Source organism: Pseudorca crassidens, chromosome 2 (genome assembly GCF_039906515.1).
Source record: "Pseudorca crassidens isolate mPseCra1 chromosome 2, mPseCra1.hap1, whole genome shotgun sequence".
NCBI lineage: Eukaryota > Metazoa > Chordata > Mammalia > Artiodactyla > Delphinidae > Pseudorca > Pseudorca crassidens.
In genome coordinates, this window is record NC_090297.1 from 155,045,341 (window position 1) to 155,060,657 (window position 15,317).

General features: G+C 37.7%; 1 protein-coding gene across 12 annotated transcripts in view; it reads right to left on the minus strand.

Moving 5' to 3' along the window:
- The window catches only part of LOC137220004 (ferritin, higher subunit-like), a 58,044-nt gene that overhangs the window by 21,842 nt on the left and 20,885 nt on the right, over positions 1 to 15,317 (minus strand). For 2 of the 12 annotated variants that reach the window (XR_010941410.1, XM_067729442.1), the window contains exon 3: positions 13,936 to 14,079. The exons of 5 other annotated variants lie outside the window; for them this stretch is intronic. The gene's annotated coding sequence lies outside the window, so the exon portion shown is untranslated. Of the gene's footprint in view, positions 1 to 1,299; positions 1,573 to 4,026; positions 4,095 to 5,832; positions 6,082 to 12,861; positions 13,166 to 13,935; positions 14,080 to 15,317 lie in introns of those variants that run through there. 5 more of the 12 variants (XR_010941408.1, XR_010941409.1, XM_067729441.1 and 2 more) reach the window with 5 other exon arrangements.

A 15,317-nucleotide genomic window follows, 5' to 3' on the forward strand; every position in this document is an offset into this window, starting at 1 on the left:
CCCTAAGTTTGTTTTCTACGTCCGTGCCTCTACTTCTAAAACCTGTCTATTTTAACCAACTACCACTCATTGCTTACTGTCTCTGGCTTCATGTACTTGATAATAAATCCACTTCTTTTTCTATCCTGGATGACATGTTCCAAGGACTGAGATAATATCTTATTCTACATAATTTGTCCTTGATATTGTCTATCTTGGGGTCTTCATCTATGTCCCAAAGAAGACAGTCACTCTGTCTTCTAGTACTACTACTAATACCACATTTTATGGCATGAATTTGACCCAATGCACTGAACTATATCCCTTTAGAAGCTGTATGCAACCTGTCACTGGGTTTTAGCACAGGGGTAGAACTCAGATTAGTGTTCATATTTAAACAAATCTACTTGACCAGAAACTTTTTGTCTCACCATTTATTACACAAGTAACTTCTGTCTTTGCATCTATGATGTAAATATTTTTAATTTCCTAAATTATCTGAAAAATTATTTAGAGGGCTTCCCTGGTGGCGCAGTGGTTGAGAGTCCGCCCGCCGATGCAGGGGACGCGGGTTTGTGCCCCGGTCCAGGAGGATCCCACGTGCCGCGGAGCGGCTGGGCCCGTGAGCCATGGCCGCTGGGCCTGTGAGTCCGGAGCCTGTGCTCTGCAACGGGAGAGGCCACAACAGCGAGAGGCCGGTGTACCGCAAAAAAAAAAAACAAAAAAAAAACTTTAAAAAAAAATTATTTAGAGCTTCCGTTTCAGTAGGCATTGGAATTGCTGTGTTATGACTATTTCATTATTTTATTTCCAAGTGTTAAATTAGGCTTCAAGCTTTGGCCAAGAGTAGACAGGAAAGGGTTTCAAAAGAAAAGAATAGTGGGAAAGACTTCTGATGCAAGGGAGACTTAATAAAGATTTGATTTTGAATCAACAATTTATAATAATGGTTTGATTTTGAATCAATAATTTATGTCGGGCTTCCCTGGTGGCGCAGTGGTTGAGAGTCCGCCTGTCGATGCAGGGAACACGGGTTCGTGCCCCAGTCCGGGAAGATCCCACATGCCGCGGAGCAGCTGGGTCCGTGAGCCGTGGCCGCTGAGCCTGCGCGTCCGGAGCCTGTGCTCCGCAACGGGAGAGGCCCCAACAGCGAGAGGCCCGCATACCGCAAAAACAAAAACAAAAACAAACCAAAAAAATAAAATAGTTTATGTCATTGCAAAATAGCTCCCTGGTGAAATTCCATTCTTTGGTAATCATTAAGTACAGAAATTAACAATCAAAATATGCAGTGATATTCTTCATTTTCTAAAAACAAACCTATATCTAGATGAGAGGAGAATTCATCTCATAACTCAGGCTCTGGACTTATGACTCCAAGTCCTGTCTTCTTTCAAATATACCTGTTAAGTTTCTGTCTAACTTCTTGAGCATGAGGTAATGGCTTCAGCTTTCATCCTCTTCCTCAGTATATAGCTTGGTGAGTATGAGTAAGGGATCTAAAACTTGAGAACTTGGGTTCAAATCTTGACTCTAAAATTTACTTGCTGAGTACTCTTGAGCATGTTATCTGTTTTACCTCAGTTTTCTCACCTATAAAATAGAGATAACATTACTTCTCTTAGGGAGTTGCTATGACGGTTAAAAGAGAAAATTCATACAATGCAAGAATTTATCAGTTCTTGGAACACAATAAATACCGAAAAATAATGTTAGCCATTATCAAGGCCCCCTCATTTTATGGATAATATAGATTAGTTTATATAGGTCTAATATTTACATATACATAAACAGTTTGTACCTATGTGTGTGTATACGTTCTTCTTAGAAATTGAGCAGTCAACATTCACATCTAAAAGTATGTGCTCTGTGAAATGTAGATCTGTGTACAGACACAGTGCTATAGTTATCTATTGCTACATAATAAAGAAGTCCAAACTTAGTGGTGAAATAAACAAAAATTTTAATATGTGCCCAGATTCTGTGGGTCAGCAATTCAAACAGTACACAGAGGAGATGGCTTGTCTCTACTCCATGACTGATGTCTGAAACCTCAGCTCATGAGGATTCAGATGGCTGGGGCTGGAATCATCTAGATAATTTTAATTCACATGTCTGGCCCTTGAAGACTGGGCCCAACAAGGACTGTTGACTGGAGTGCCTATAGATGGCTGCCCATGTGGTTTGGACTTCTCATAACGTGGTAGTTAGGATTCAAGATAGAGTATCCCAAGAGAATGAGTGTCCAGGGTTGAAGCATTCCACGAGAATCATGCAAAAGCTGCATGACCTTTTATGACCTAGTCTTAGATGTTACATAAGATGTACATCACTTTCATTATATACTATTGCAGGCTTTGGAGACCTTTTTCCATAAAGTGTCAGACAGTCAATATTTTAGGCTTTACAAGCCATACAGTCTCTTTTGCAACTACTTAGCTCTGCTCCTGTGATGTGAAAACAGACACAAACAATACATATACTAAGGAACATGGCTGTGTTCCAATAAAGCTTCATTTATAAAAGCCAGTAGAGGCCTAGACTTGGCCCACCAGCCATAATTTACTGACCCCTGCTCTATTGTTTGAAGCCATGGAAAGCCTGCCCAAATTCAAGGGAAAATGCCCACATCTGGATGCGAAGAATGGCAATGAATCTGAGACCCTGTATTAAAACCACTACATATGGGATATTTATAAGAGGATCTGTCTGCATACCTTGTTTCTCCCATGTATGGTGGATATGAGGTATTGGGACATCTTACATCTCTGTAAGCCTGGGTCAGGGTCAAAGTTGGAATCTGAACTCAATGACCTTGATTTCTGGAATAATTGGTAACTCTAATTATGATATGCTTACACTCCTTACCCCAATAAATATACCACAAAAGATAGATTTCAAGTAAACAATTGCTTTATGGCAGATTTTTATTAAGTCTCCATTGACTGAATTATTCCATTTTGGTTGGAAAGCATGAGTTTTGTTTCTTTCCTAAAGAGATCTGCAGCTTTTCAGATGTGGCATTTCATTCTACTGAGAGGATGATGTAGGTTTTTATAAACAGAAAAAGCAAGGCAGGCTGAGTTCACTCAGATCATACTAATGCTTACAGGAATAACCGAAACTGGAACACAGGCTTCCAGGTTTTCCTGTCCTGTGCTCCTTCCGGTAGGTGCCATTGTCTGCTGGGTCTGGCAGTAATAATTTCTGACCTTTACCTCTCTACGCTGTTGTGAAGTGGTTTGGGGCTTTGTTAGCTTTCTTATGAGTTTGTACTAAATTGTGTCCATAAAGTAGGCTGAATTCCTCAGGGAAGGATGATAGCTGTTACTGTGTTATTACTGCTAATGTTGTGTTGGTTACCTTTTTTTCTTTTCTTTTGTCCAGTTGTATTCTGAACTTAAAAGTTATATTATCTGAAATGAAAATGTGCATTTGGTGGAAAACACTAATTTAAGGGATGAAAATTCCTGATGATTGCTTCAGTCAACCCTTAATACACACATTAGTACATAGACAACTCTCAGACCATTCCCTTGGAAGAGGTCACATAATAAGGCTTTGTGTTGATTTCACATTCTGTTCGGTAGAGACAGAACAAATTAGAATAATTAGCTGGTACAGGAAAGCACAAAGAACTTTCTTCTGTTTTTGTGATGCATCCCGTTGTAAGGGTTGAAAATGAGACTGGAGGTAAGAACGTGAAACTCAGAAGAGCAAAGGAGAGAGGATATTGTTTCTTTGAAAATATTCTTTCAGTGTTGGCCCAGAAGAAATATGAAGCTGAGGATATTTTTTTTAAATGATGATTTTTGTGTTGATGATGTGAGTGTGGAATTAGTAAGAATCAGGAAGCAAGTATCCTTTTCCACAAAGGACTTGGGAGCAAATGAAACCGTAAATACTCCCTGCTCTTGGAAACCCTTTTGGAGCTATAATCAGAGAAGGGTAAAGGCAAAGCCTCAGGGCAGAGGTGTTCAGAGCAAAGGGATAGGAGGAAAACAAAAGGAGAGTGGATATGTTTAGAGCTGTCATTTTGAAATTTACCTGTTTCTGATTCAGTGCTGCTTTGCTGCTGTGTTGGTCCAGTGGAAATCCTCAAAGCAGGAGCAGCCCTATTTTAAAATAATAAGGTTAGAGCAAGTGACTTTAATCCAGGACTCTTTAGCTCAAGAGCACAGAGGAGAGTGTGAGGAAAGAGTGAGGCCACAAGGAAATGTTCACTGGGTACATTTTCCCCAAACCTCACTAACTGGGAGAAATTGACCACTGGATTATGTGCTTGAAGGAAAGCAAAAATGTTGAAAGCAAAGAGTGTGGAACTTGTTTAGAAAGCAAGCTGTATCATTTGGTCACACACTGATGATAATAGCATTGGCTGAGACCTGACCATTTACAATGAAGGCACTTCTGTAGGTAATAAGTTCCAGGAGGGCCAGAACTATGTCTCTTTCAGCATTTAGCATGGTTTAGCGTCTGAGAGGCCGGTACATTATTGGCATATAGTAGACTTAAAAATGAATATTTGTGGGTTGTCTGAATGAGTGGATGTGTGTGATTCATATCCTATTTGCAGGTCCTATGCCCTACAGTGGATTTTCAGTGTCAGGTTGTGAAAGTATTTATGACGGGGATTGGCATTGTTCCCTATCTACTGGATAAAGATTACACATGAAAGGACTTTACATTGACATCCCAAAAGCCTCATAGGAATTACTTAACAAAAAAATAAAATTGGATTCTGTATAATTTCTAATTTGTAAGGTGGCCACAAAACTGGTATTTCAGCCAGTCCTCTGGTAGTTCCGATGACGTCCCCATGATCACCCAGGCATAATCAGAATGGCTTTAGGATTTGGGAGCCAAAATGTCCCTCAGTATTTACTGCTTTGCTCATCCATTTAAGAAAATGGACTATTGAAAAAATAGCTTCAGACACAATACGGCATTTTATGATTTAGCATGAAATCTGAGAAATATAGAGGTTATCTGAAGCCTGCAATGGTAAAGTTCCCTCTGCTATTGAAGTTATTGTCTTTAAACAAAGATTCTACATCAGTAATGCTATATATATATATATATATATATATATATATATATATATATATATATATATATATATATAAAAATGATATTCAGGTTAATTTCCTGTTCTCTCTAAGGAAGTAATTGGTTGGTTGGTATGAGAGATGCTGTGGCTTCCAAGGGTGAAAAGTATTATTTTGTTGTAATTTCCATCTACCTAAGGATGGGAGAGGCCCAGTACACTGCAGTCAGTATATTATGTGGAGCAGGTTATATTGTGGTTTCTTTATGAACTTTTACATGTTTATTTTCTATGCAAGTTTGTGTGCTCCTTTTTGAGTTTTGGTAGATAAGTGTTTTGTAACTTTGGAATACTTGGAGTTATATATATATATATATATAACTTATATATATATATATATTAACGTAATAGTTAAAGCCGTGGAGAATGTACTAGCCTACCTAGGTTCAAATTCTGGCTTTACCCTATGACTTCCCTGTGGCTTCCTCTGCTCACCTATTAAAAAGGAGGATAATAAGACTGCTGTGGTGAGTTATATACTAAGTGCTATTTAAGCATTTGCTATAATGATTATGTATACTCGAAGGCAAGGAACTTGCCCCTTGATCGTCTCTGTATTCCTAGTGCTTAAGAAGTCCTAGTGCTTTTCTAGTGCATTGTCTTAGGATAGAGATAGCTCAGTATAGTTCTTCTCACTATAAAGTACTGTTACGTTGAAAGTCTTTGCTTGTGTACTAATAATCTATGACATATCTGCTGAGGACAAGGAAAGGAATAGTTTTAAAACTGCAATGGATAACAAAAGATTGTATGATGTAATGCCTTTACTAATTAATTATAAAACTAACAAATGATCATGGTAGAAAATTTGAAAAACTCCTAGACAAAAGAGAGATCAACAAAATTTGGAGTAACTTTCAGAGTGTAGAGTTGTTCGTGAATATTAGTGCTTTCATATTTTCCAGGACTTTAAGTAGACTCTGCTTCTTAAGAGTCTATTCATGATATTTTACTTTAATGATGTTTTCATCATGGGGACACACACACACAGAAATCTGTTAAAAAAAAAGAAAGAAAGAAAGACATGTAAATCACTGATGTTTCAGATAGCCACATGAAATAAAGTGAGAAGGGTCAACAAGCTGAAAGAATGTGGAGTAGCATCTCCTTAATTGCTTACATAACTCTGATAATTACCTCTTTGTGGATAAAGTAATTAATGGAGAATCTAATTCAAGAAAAATGTATGAACTTCAAGCCTTCTCGAGGCCAAGTATTTCTTTCCACAAAAGGTTACTTTCCACGGCCATTCTTCCCTATTATCAGACAGGAAAAGAGTATTGTATGGCAAAGGATCTTCCCGAAGGAGGATGTTTCCCACACTGATTGTCATAAATGACTTCGGAATTACTGTTGCTGTATTACCAAAATCTTAAACTAGGATATTTTTGACAAATGCGGTCCTTAGTTAATTTTTAGAGCTACAAACTGTCAGATGGCTCTGAAATAACAATTGTCTGGGTATTCTTCAGGGTGATCATAATATGGTAATGACGTTCAAGTATCACTAAAAAGGAGGAAGGTGTGAGTCTTCCTTTGGTTCCAGAGTGAAATGCGAGTTGGAGTTGGAGTTGGAAAAGAGGTCCACAACCAAGTGTTAGAGAAGGAAATGTGAGGTCATTAGTGAAAAACCAGGTTTAAGTTAAGGTGAAGAGGCATGAGGAAATGGTCAACTGTTACAGTATTACAAAGATCATCAAAAAGCATATCCATGAATGTGGTTCGTATTGCAATCTGCTGAAAAAGAGACAAATATCCTGGCCTGGCCTTCATGGAGATTATATTTTATTGATTCTGATAATAGATTATTGTTGAAAAGGGCCTCCTATAAATTATAACCATGCAAAGGCAGCAAGATAATTTTTTTCTTTATGTATGTGTTTCTCATTCCTACTCACTTCTCTCTTAGGGGAAGAGAAAATCACAAAAAACAAAAATGTCAAGTCTCAGCTATTCATTTTCAAAATAATTTTTTTATAAATTCCAGTGGAGGCAATAGGTTAACTGTTAAGATTTGTAAGTCTCAAAAAGCTAGATTTTTACAAAGTGTAGCCAAATTTTATTCCATAAATAATAGCTTTGGAAAGAATATGCGATGATGCAAAGTTGGAAAAAGCTGGTTTTTCTTCCGTGAATGGCTTCACTGTGTTGGGAGAAGAGGCAGAGAAGAAATCAAAATAATTAAACATGGGGTGAGTTTCCCTGATAGGGGACTCTAGTGCTTTAAAATAGACTAGATAATCCTAAGGATAATCTGAGGGTAGAACAGACCAATGCCTCATTTCCAGTCTGGTACCCTGGAAGAAAACAGTGTATTTCCTTTGAGGTCTTGAGAGCTTTTTCTTCTGCTTTGTTTTGGTTTTGGTTCATTTTGTAATCAACCTTATTAAGGTATCATTTACATACAATAAAATGCAGACATTTTTAGTCAACGGTTCAGTGACTTGTAATTAATGTATACATTTGTATAACTACCACCCCCGTAAAGATAGATAACAATTCTAAAACCCTAGAAAGTTTCCTCCTAGGCTTTTGCAAAAGTATCCCCATCTCCCACCCCAAGGCAACCATGGATCTGTTTTTTATCTTTAGAGATGACTTTTGCCCAGTTCAGAATTTCATGTAAGTTGAATAATACAGTAGGTGCCCTTTTGATCTGGCTTCACTTGCTCAGCACATGGTTTTTGCGATTCATTCATGTTGGGATGTTTTAAACCAGAACTTTAGCCTGGGTGGCTGATGTTGTCTGAAGGCACCTATAGGTACATCTGAGTCTCTGGCATTGTCACTGTCTGTTCTTGGCTCAGTATTTTCAACTTTACTAAGAAGCACAAGGTTGAAGTAACGAAGATCATTGTCAGTATAATGGAGGTGAAGTGGGTTCTGTTATATAATATTCTCAGCATAAATTGACCTGCTTGGAATCATTGTGTTGATAATCGACAAGGATACTCTTCCTCCAAAAACCTTGATACTATAAAACTTCTAAAGGACGCTGTCCTAGGACTCTTTTAATTTTCATGTTTTGGGAAACATTTCTGGAAAATTCAAATGCTCACAACCTGAGAGAAGCAATTATTCATCTGAAGGCTAACTCTGCTAAAGTTGAGTTGTCCGACCTTTACATGCTGATAGAACCCAAATAGCCTTGCGAAACAATGCTCTCTTATTGGATATAAGCATATAGATTGTTTAAGATGGACGTGTATATGCAGTAAAGTGAAAAAACAAAGAATCTTTGAGTTTCCCTTGCTGGGTTTTTTATTTTTTCATTTAAGTTTCTATAGCGTATGCTAATAGCTCAGGGTAACCTCAGGTTAGTTTTAGGTCCACTCTTTACATAAATATTGAAGTATTCCATACCCACCTTTTTTCTACCTTCCTTCTTCTCTTCCATCTTTCCTTTCTAAATTCTTATAATCCATTATACTTAATCCTGCATTTGCTGAGGTGGCAATTAGTGTAGGAAAATTGAAAGCACTGTGAAATTTTGCTGTTCAGAATGCATGTTGACCAAATTCTATATTGAGAAAAGGTCTGAATTTACCCAGAGTAACCCTTTCTCAGCGTCTTTGAATAAAGGCCATAGAAACTGGTCTATATATAATATCCTGACAGGTATGTAGAATTCATAGCACTTGCCCTCAAAGAGCTTAGCTAGCGTAGATGCATATGAATGCATTTAATAATTGCTTAATTGGCAGCAGTGCCAACATACACAGTCTGTTTGGTTTTATATCATTCTCATTACCTGCTGATTACCACTGTATACATTGCTAATGGCGTGGTTTCTATGGCTTGTGAATTTCACGGCCAAATAATATGTAATTTATTGCACACTTTAGTGTAGAAGATGGAGACTCCATAACTTTTCGTGTGCTCTTTGCCACTTTGGAATGCATTACACTGAGATCAGGCAAAGAAATAAATTTATTTCAAATGTGCGTGATAGCTAAACATCAATTAGGACTGATGGGCAATATTTCTTCTTCCAGCAACATAACAGTTTTTAAAGACTAAGCCATTGAACGTGGAGTCACTGAACATGGGACTCAGTTCACTAGGATCCTTCTTAGAAAAATAAAGGACAACTTGAATTGGATTTGTGTGGCTTATTCAAGTAGTAACTAATCAAATACATCTTGGTGAACTTAATTTGTCACAATCGTTTGGTATTTTATTAACTCTCTTCCCCTTCTTCCCCCAACTCTCACGAGAATGGATCATGAGTATCTTAAAACATACTAAGTCGTCTTCCATCCCTGTTAATCTAAATACAAAAGCACACTTTCCTTATCCAATGTAACTTACTGTCTTTTAGAGTAGCTGGGGTTTTAATTCTCTACAAAATTAAAACCAGCAAAGAGAAACATTTTCAAGGAGCCATCACATTGTAGAGCTTTAGAAATAAGACTTTAGAATTAAGGGCAACTATATCATTTTGTAGCTAAAGCACCTGAGGCCTAAAGTAGGAAGGTAACCATCGAGGTCAGGGAAAGGTGTGGAAGATCAGGTTTCAAGCTAAGGAAGAGTCTACAGGGACTCAATCTGAGCAGGTCAAAAACTGAAAGGAGACCACGAATGTTCTGGGAAGGCTGGCATTGGGCCTCCAGTGTGGGATTCAGACAGGGAGTGGGCCTGGGGGGAAACTGAGCTTCTGCAGTAGGCAGAGAAGTCCACCTCACCTCCGGAAAGTGCCACTGACATCAGGGAGTTGAGGGGAAAGAGCAATGAGTTCCAGTCCACCTGAGAAAGCAGGCCAGTCTGATTAACTCTGAATTTAGGCTTATTTCAGATACTTCTTGAGAAAACTTGGACAAGAGCAAGTCCCACGCAGCCTCTTTTAAATCCATGCCCAGTATTTTCTGGTGGAGCTGCTAAACCCTCCAAGTGACTCCAGTATTTTAATTTCACTCTATATTTAATTCCGACAGTTCTATGATTGATTATTTAATGGGCAAATAAGTAGGGTCACAAAAGAGTGTGAATGTATTTTACAGGATGAGGATGGGTGGAGTAGAGCAGTCTGGAATGGGACACCAATGAAAAGGGATCTTGGTAAATAAGAACGTCTATTAGAAATGGAGAGGAAATCACAAGGAAATTAGTGCCTGACACCACGCCCTTCTCTCTGCATGTTTAGAAGCTAGTCTCTAATTTTATTTTCATAGGAGATGTCCCTGTGATGAATTGTCTTTTACCTCCACACCATTTATCACATGGACATATTGTGAAGTTTGTGTGAGAGAAAGTAAGTATTAGAATTTGTCTTGCAAGGAGCTATAAACACTTCCTGGAACAATCTAGGATAGAAGGAAAAGGAAAGGAAGGTGGAACAAAGGAGAAAGACAGCTAATGATGCTGGAGTCTCTCGCTGGGATTTGTGGTATTTCGTTTTGAAACTAAGTACAGAAAGTCAGAACTTGACTGATTGTTTCTTGATCACAGTTTGTTTTCATTTTTGTTTTTTTTCTTGCTCTCTCATTAGTTACTCCAGCCAGTGCCGTGTCATTTTCAGTTTCAGTAAGCATGCCTGTCTTGTTTCCATTCACATTATTCATGCAAACGTTGATGGAACTGATGACCCCGAGTTATCAAGGAAACATTAGATACACCAGTAGATACATTTCTTAATTTTAGAAAAAAATTACCGAGTGAAGGTTAAAATAACTCCTCTTAAATTTGTCATTTAAAAAAAACTTCTCCTAACATACAATACCTCATTGCCTAATAATGCCAGATAAATGAAGAATTCCTATGTATTCATGAATGCAGGCTAGTCTGTATATTTCTTGGCAGGTATGACCGTTACCGAGGGTAATGGCCTAGTTTGCTGGCCATGTCCTGTCTCCTACAAAGTTGTAGTTTCTGTTGTCTTTCAGTTGGTCCATTGGATATCAGAGGTGAATTTATAAAACTATACTTCCCTTTACACTTACTTTTTTGTTTTGTTTTGTTTTACTTGAAGTCTAGTTGATTGACAATGTTGTGTTTCAGGTGTACAGCCAAGTGATTCAGATATATATATATTTTTCAGATCCTTTTCCATTATAGGTTATTACAAGGTATTGAATATAGTTGCCTGTGCTATACAGTAGGACCTCGTAATTTATCTACTTTATATATAGTATACACTTACTTTGTGTGATCCACGCTGGTCAGACCACATGACTATTTTCACTTCTGATATCTTTTCAGGTCCAACCTCAAATCTTTGATAAGAAGATATTTTAAAATAAGTTTAGCATGTGTGTGCTCTAAATCCAACAGTAGTTATTAGAGATATGGTTTTGCACTAGGTATTCTTCGCTTTTCTGTTCTTGGCCAACCAACTGAAAATTAGCTTTTATTTTCTGCTTGGTTTGCTAAATGTTTATGACTACAGTAAAAGTCTTAAATGTTGTCTCATATCTTAAAACACAATCTGAATTAGCAATGGATATTGTGCTTTACATAGGCGCTGTGATATAAATATTGTTTCTCACTTCAAAAACATATAAACAAGAAGGGAACACAGACACATATGCAGCAATTATGGCAACTGCATTTGTTTACTAAGTGAAATAGTACTGAGATGGATAAAGTGCTAGCAAGCCTTGAACAGCCAAATCAGCTTCAAAAATAGATGTGCAGTTCTTTAAAAATCTTTTTAACATTTTTCCACCTACACGTAGAATATAACTTAGCATAAAAACGGTACGGGTTTTATTTTAAGTAATTTAGCATTTTGACATCCTCATAATGAAATTAAACCCAGAAGGAGGTTTCTCTCCATGATCTCTTGAAATGGTCCTTGATCATCCACAATATTTCCCATCATCACAAAGGTGGTACCAAGGGCAGGAAACTCCAACATTATTAAAGTTTCATAAAGCAAAGTCAATTTTAAGAATATAATGTCCCCAAACTGACAAAGGTCTTGAGAGATAATTTCAAGAGAAGCATAAATTATTTCCTGTTTGTCAGAGGGCAAAAATATTTAGGTTGAGTTAATGAATGGTAGAGTTTTTGAGTGGAGAGTGTCCTTAAAATATTATGTAGATCTGTACTGTCAACAGATGCTAGCCACATGGCATTATTTATATTTAAACAAATTTAAAAATAAGATTAAAATATCAGTTCCTCAGTTGCATTTGCCATATTTCAAAGATGTTTATTAGCTCCATGTAGCTACTGAATTCTGCAATGCATGGTACAGATATAGAATATTTTCATTATCACCAAAAATTCTATTGAGCAATACTAAAATTATACCCAGATATTCACAGAGAAGGCAACCAAGTCTCAAGGAAATAATATAACTTCCCCAAGATCACACAGCTATGTGTTTAAAGAAAAACAAAATGACACAAAGGAAATAGTAACAGAGGCATTAAAGAAACCCAGTAAATTTCTGGAGCAGTCAAAGTAAGGTTTGAAAGTGCATACTTAATTGTTAGCCGGGTTGAAGCTCTTGATGGTTGGTAAGATCTACCTGCCTGAATTTGGACATTAGCATTTTATGCAATGAATTAAAAGCAAAAAATCACTTCAGCGAATGGCTGCCAGCTCCATATTTTTAGCCACTGCCGTGCTTCCAGGTTATGTTTATCACTTTCATATACAGGGCACCACTGTGAAATGTGATGGTTTATCTGACCCAGAGAAATCAAGAAATCTTGTGGGGGTTATGGCTATATTTGAAAAGGTTGATTTTTAAATGCATCATGCAGACTGGCCCTGTTTTAAAAGGGATTCCTGCCATCAAATAATCAAAATGTAAACTCCCTTCTCACCTTGCAAAAGTCAAAGATAGTCCCTGCATCTTTATTATTTCGTTGAAATCCAAATATTATTTTTCCATTCTCTAACTTGTTTTCCTCACAGTGTGATCAACTATTGCCAAGGAAGGAAAGGATTTATCAATCAAAGTTTGCTAAAGGCCCCCTAGGTAACTGAACCCTCAGGAGAAACAATCGTCATGTATTCATTTTCTGTTGTTTCAGTATCTTCGTAAAGAATCATTTCAATATGTTTGGTTCTGTAGCAGAGGTTCTGTGAAGTGCTTATCTTCCTCAGAGGTGCAGAAAGCCTGCGAGTCTGTGGGTAAAGATGGGTAAGGAGAGAGAGGGAAGGAGGCTAGAGAGAGGCTCAGGGCTGAGATAAGGACAGTGTTCTAAAGCCTCCTGGGGGTGAGGCTGAGGTGCACAAACACCCACGACTAATCTAGACAGAAACTGAATAATCAACGGGACGACCACTGTGAAGTCATGTGGCCACCTCTCCCTCTAGAAATAAACATTGCCCTCAGTAAGTCTCCTCCCGCCCCAGAAGAGCATTAGGAAGGTCTGGAGAGGGGGATTACTGGCAGAAATGGAAAAAGCAGGTTGAAGGGATTAGCCTGGAGCAGAGAGACCAAGAAACCCAAGCCAGTAGATGGAAGGCAGACATTTCATGGAAGTCTCCAAGCCCATGTCAAGTTCTGGGACCACCAAGTACAAGTCAAAGAGTGCTCATTTAACCCCTTTGGGCCCCCACGGGAGTGGAGAAAGACTGGACAGAGAGGGAGAAGGGGCCATTGAAGGTACAGTATTTACTATGGGATTTAACTCCTCAAAAGCCTCCCAGTAGCTTCAGATCTGATCAAGAATCCTTCATGTCCTGCTGGTTTGCAGTGAGTGGCTCACAGCTTCAAGGCCTCCTCTGCCAGATGGAGAACTATTTCAAACATCCTGCCTCTATTTTGTACTGTAGCAATACAGACAGGAAAGCTGACCCCATTTTCAGGTTCTAAAGAGAAATTCTAAGTACCTGAAAGACTGAGGAACACGGTGGCTTTTATTTAAGATGTGGAGATAGAGAGCACATACCTGGACTTGGGCCTGCAGCAGCACCAAATTGCACCAAGAGTTCCATTTATTTTCTCTCGCATCTCTGTTTCTCCTTTTCTCTCTACTGGATTAGCCATGGGGACTCCAAGTTCTTCATTGTGTGGTCCTGGTACCAAGATTCTCCTGAGAATTATAAAGCTATTCACCTTCTACATCGAGCACTTCTTATTTTTTCCCCAGCAACGTAAGTCATCCTTAAGAGGGGTCAGGGTGCTAGCTCTTAAATATATTTTAGTCATCCCTTTGTACATTAAATTCTCTTTCTTGGAGACTGCTCCTGACATGGTGTTCACCGTGCTCTCAGCTGGCCTCCTGAAGTTCTGCCCTGCCTTCCCCACCAGGTACAGTTCAGGAGTTGCCTACCTCAGGGTGACAGGTTATCTTCTAGTTGCTTTATTCCTTTCTGTTTTACATTTAGAGAGTATAATTGGAATACATAAACTTCTCTGTGACCACAGCTTTATTTGCAACCCACAGGTTTTGTTATGGCATATTTTCATTATCATTGAATTAATAAAATTCTAATTCCCATTGCAACTTTATCTTTGACCTACATAATGATCAGAAGTATGTTTTTAATATCCAAGTATTTGGTAAAATATTGATTATATAGTTTTACATTTCTTGCTTATTCGGAGTCTTGTTTTATAACCAGAATATAGTCAATTTTATAAATGTGCCATGTGCACCTAAAAATTTCTGCGTAATATATATATTCCATCATTGTTGGTGCAGTGTTTTATGTAAATTTAGGCCAAAGTTTTTAATGATGGTATTCAGATCTTCTATAATCTGCTGATTTGTTGTTGTGGTTCTGTGTTACTGATCTAGGTAATTTAGATTTTTCTATTTCTACTTAGATTTTTGGAATTTCTCTTCATATATTGCATTGAAGTTTAGGTTTATAATGTATTCCTTGTAAAGTAACAGTGGGTTTTATTATCCTGCCTTATCGCCAGTGATACTTTTTGCTTTCAAATCTACATTAACATTAAAAAATCTTCTTCAATTTTACTTATTGTTGTTATGACATAATTTTTGAATCCTTTCATTTTCAATCTGACTCTTGTCTCTTGTAGGTGGCATAGAATTAGGTTTTTTGTTTGTTTCAATAATCCTTGTCCTTTAATTTGAGTATTTACAGTTAATGTATTTTCTTATAGACCGGTTACTCCTTGTTTACTATTTGTCCCACCTTGTTATGTTCCTTTTGCTCTTCTTTCTTCCTTTGAGATTTCTTCAAATTCCATTTTCCCTTGTATTAGCTTGTTATTTTTACATAAGTAGCAGTTACACATGTACCATGACTTATTAGGTCTTTTACTGCTTCTCAAGCAATGCTGAGATCTTAAATTTCTTTT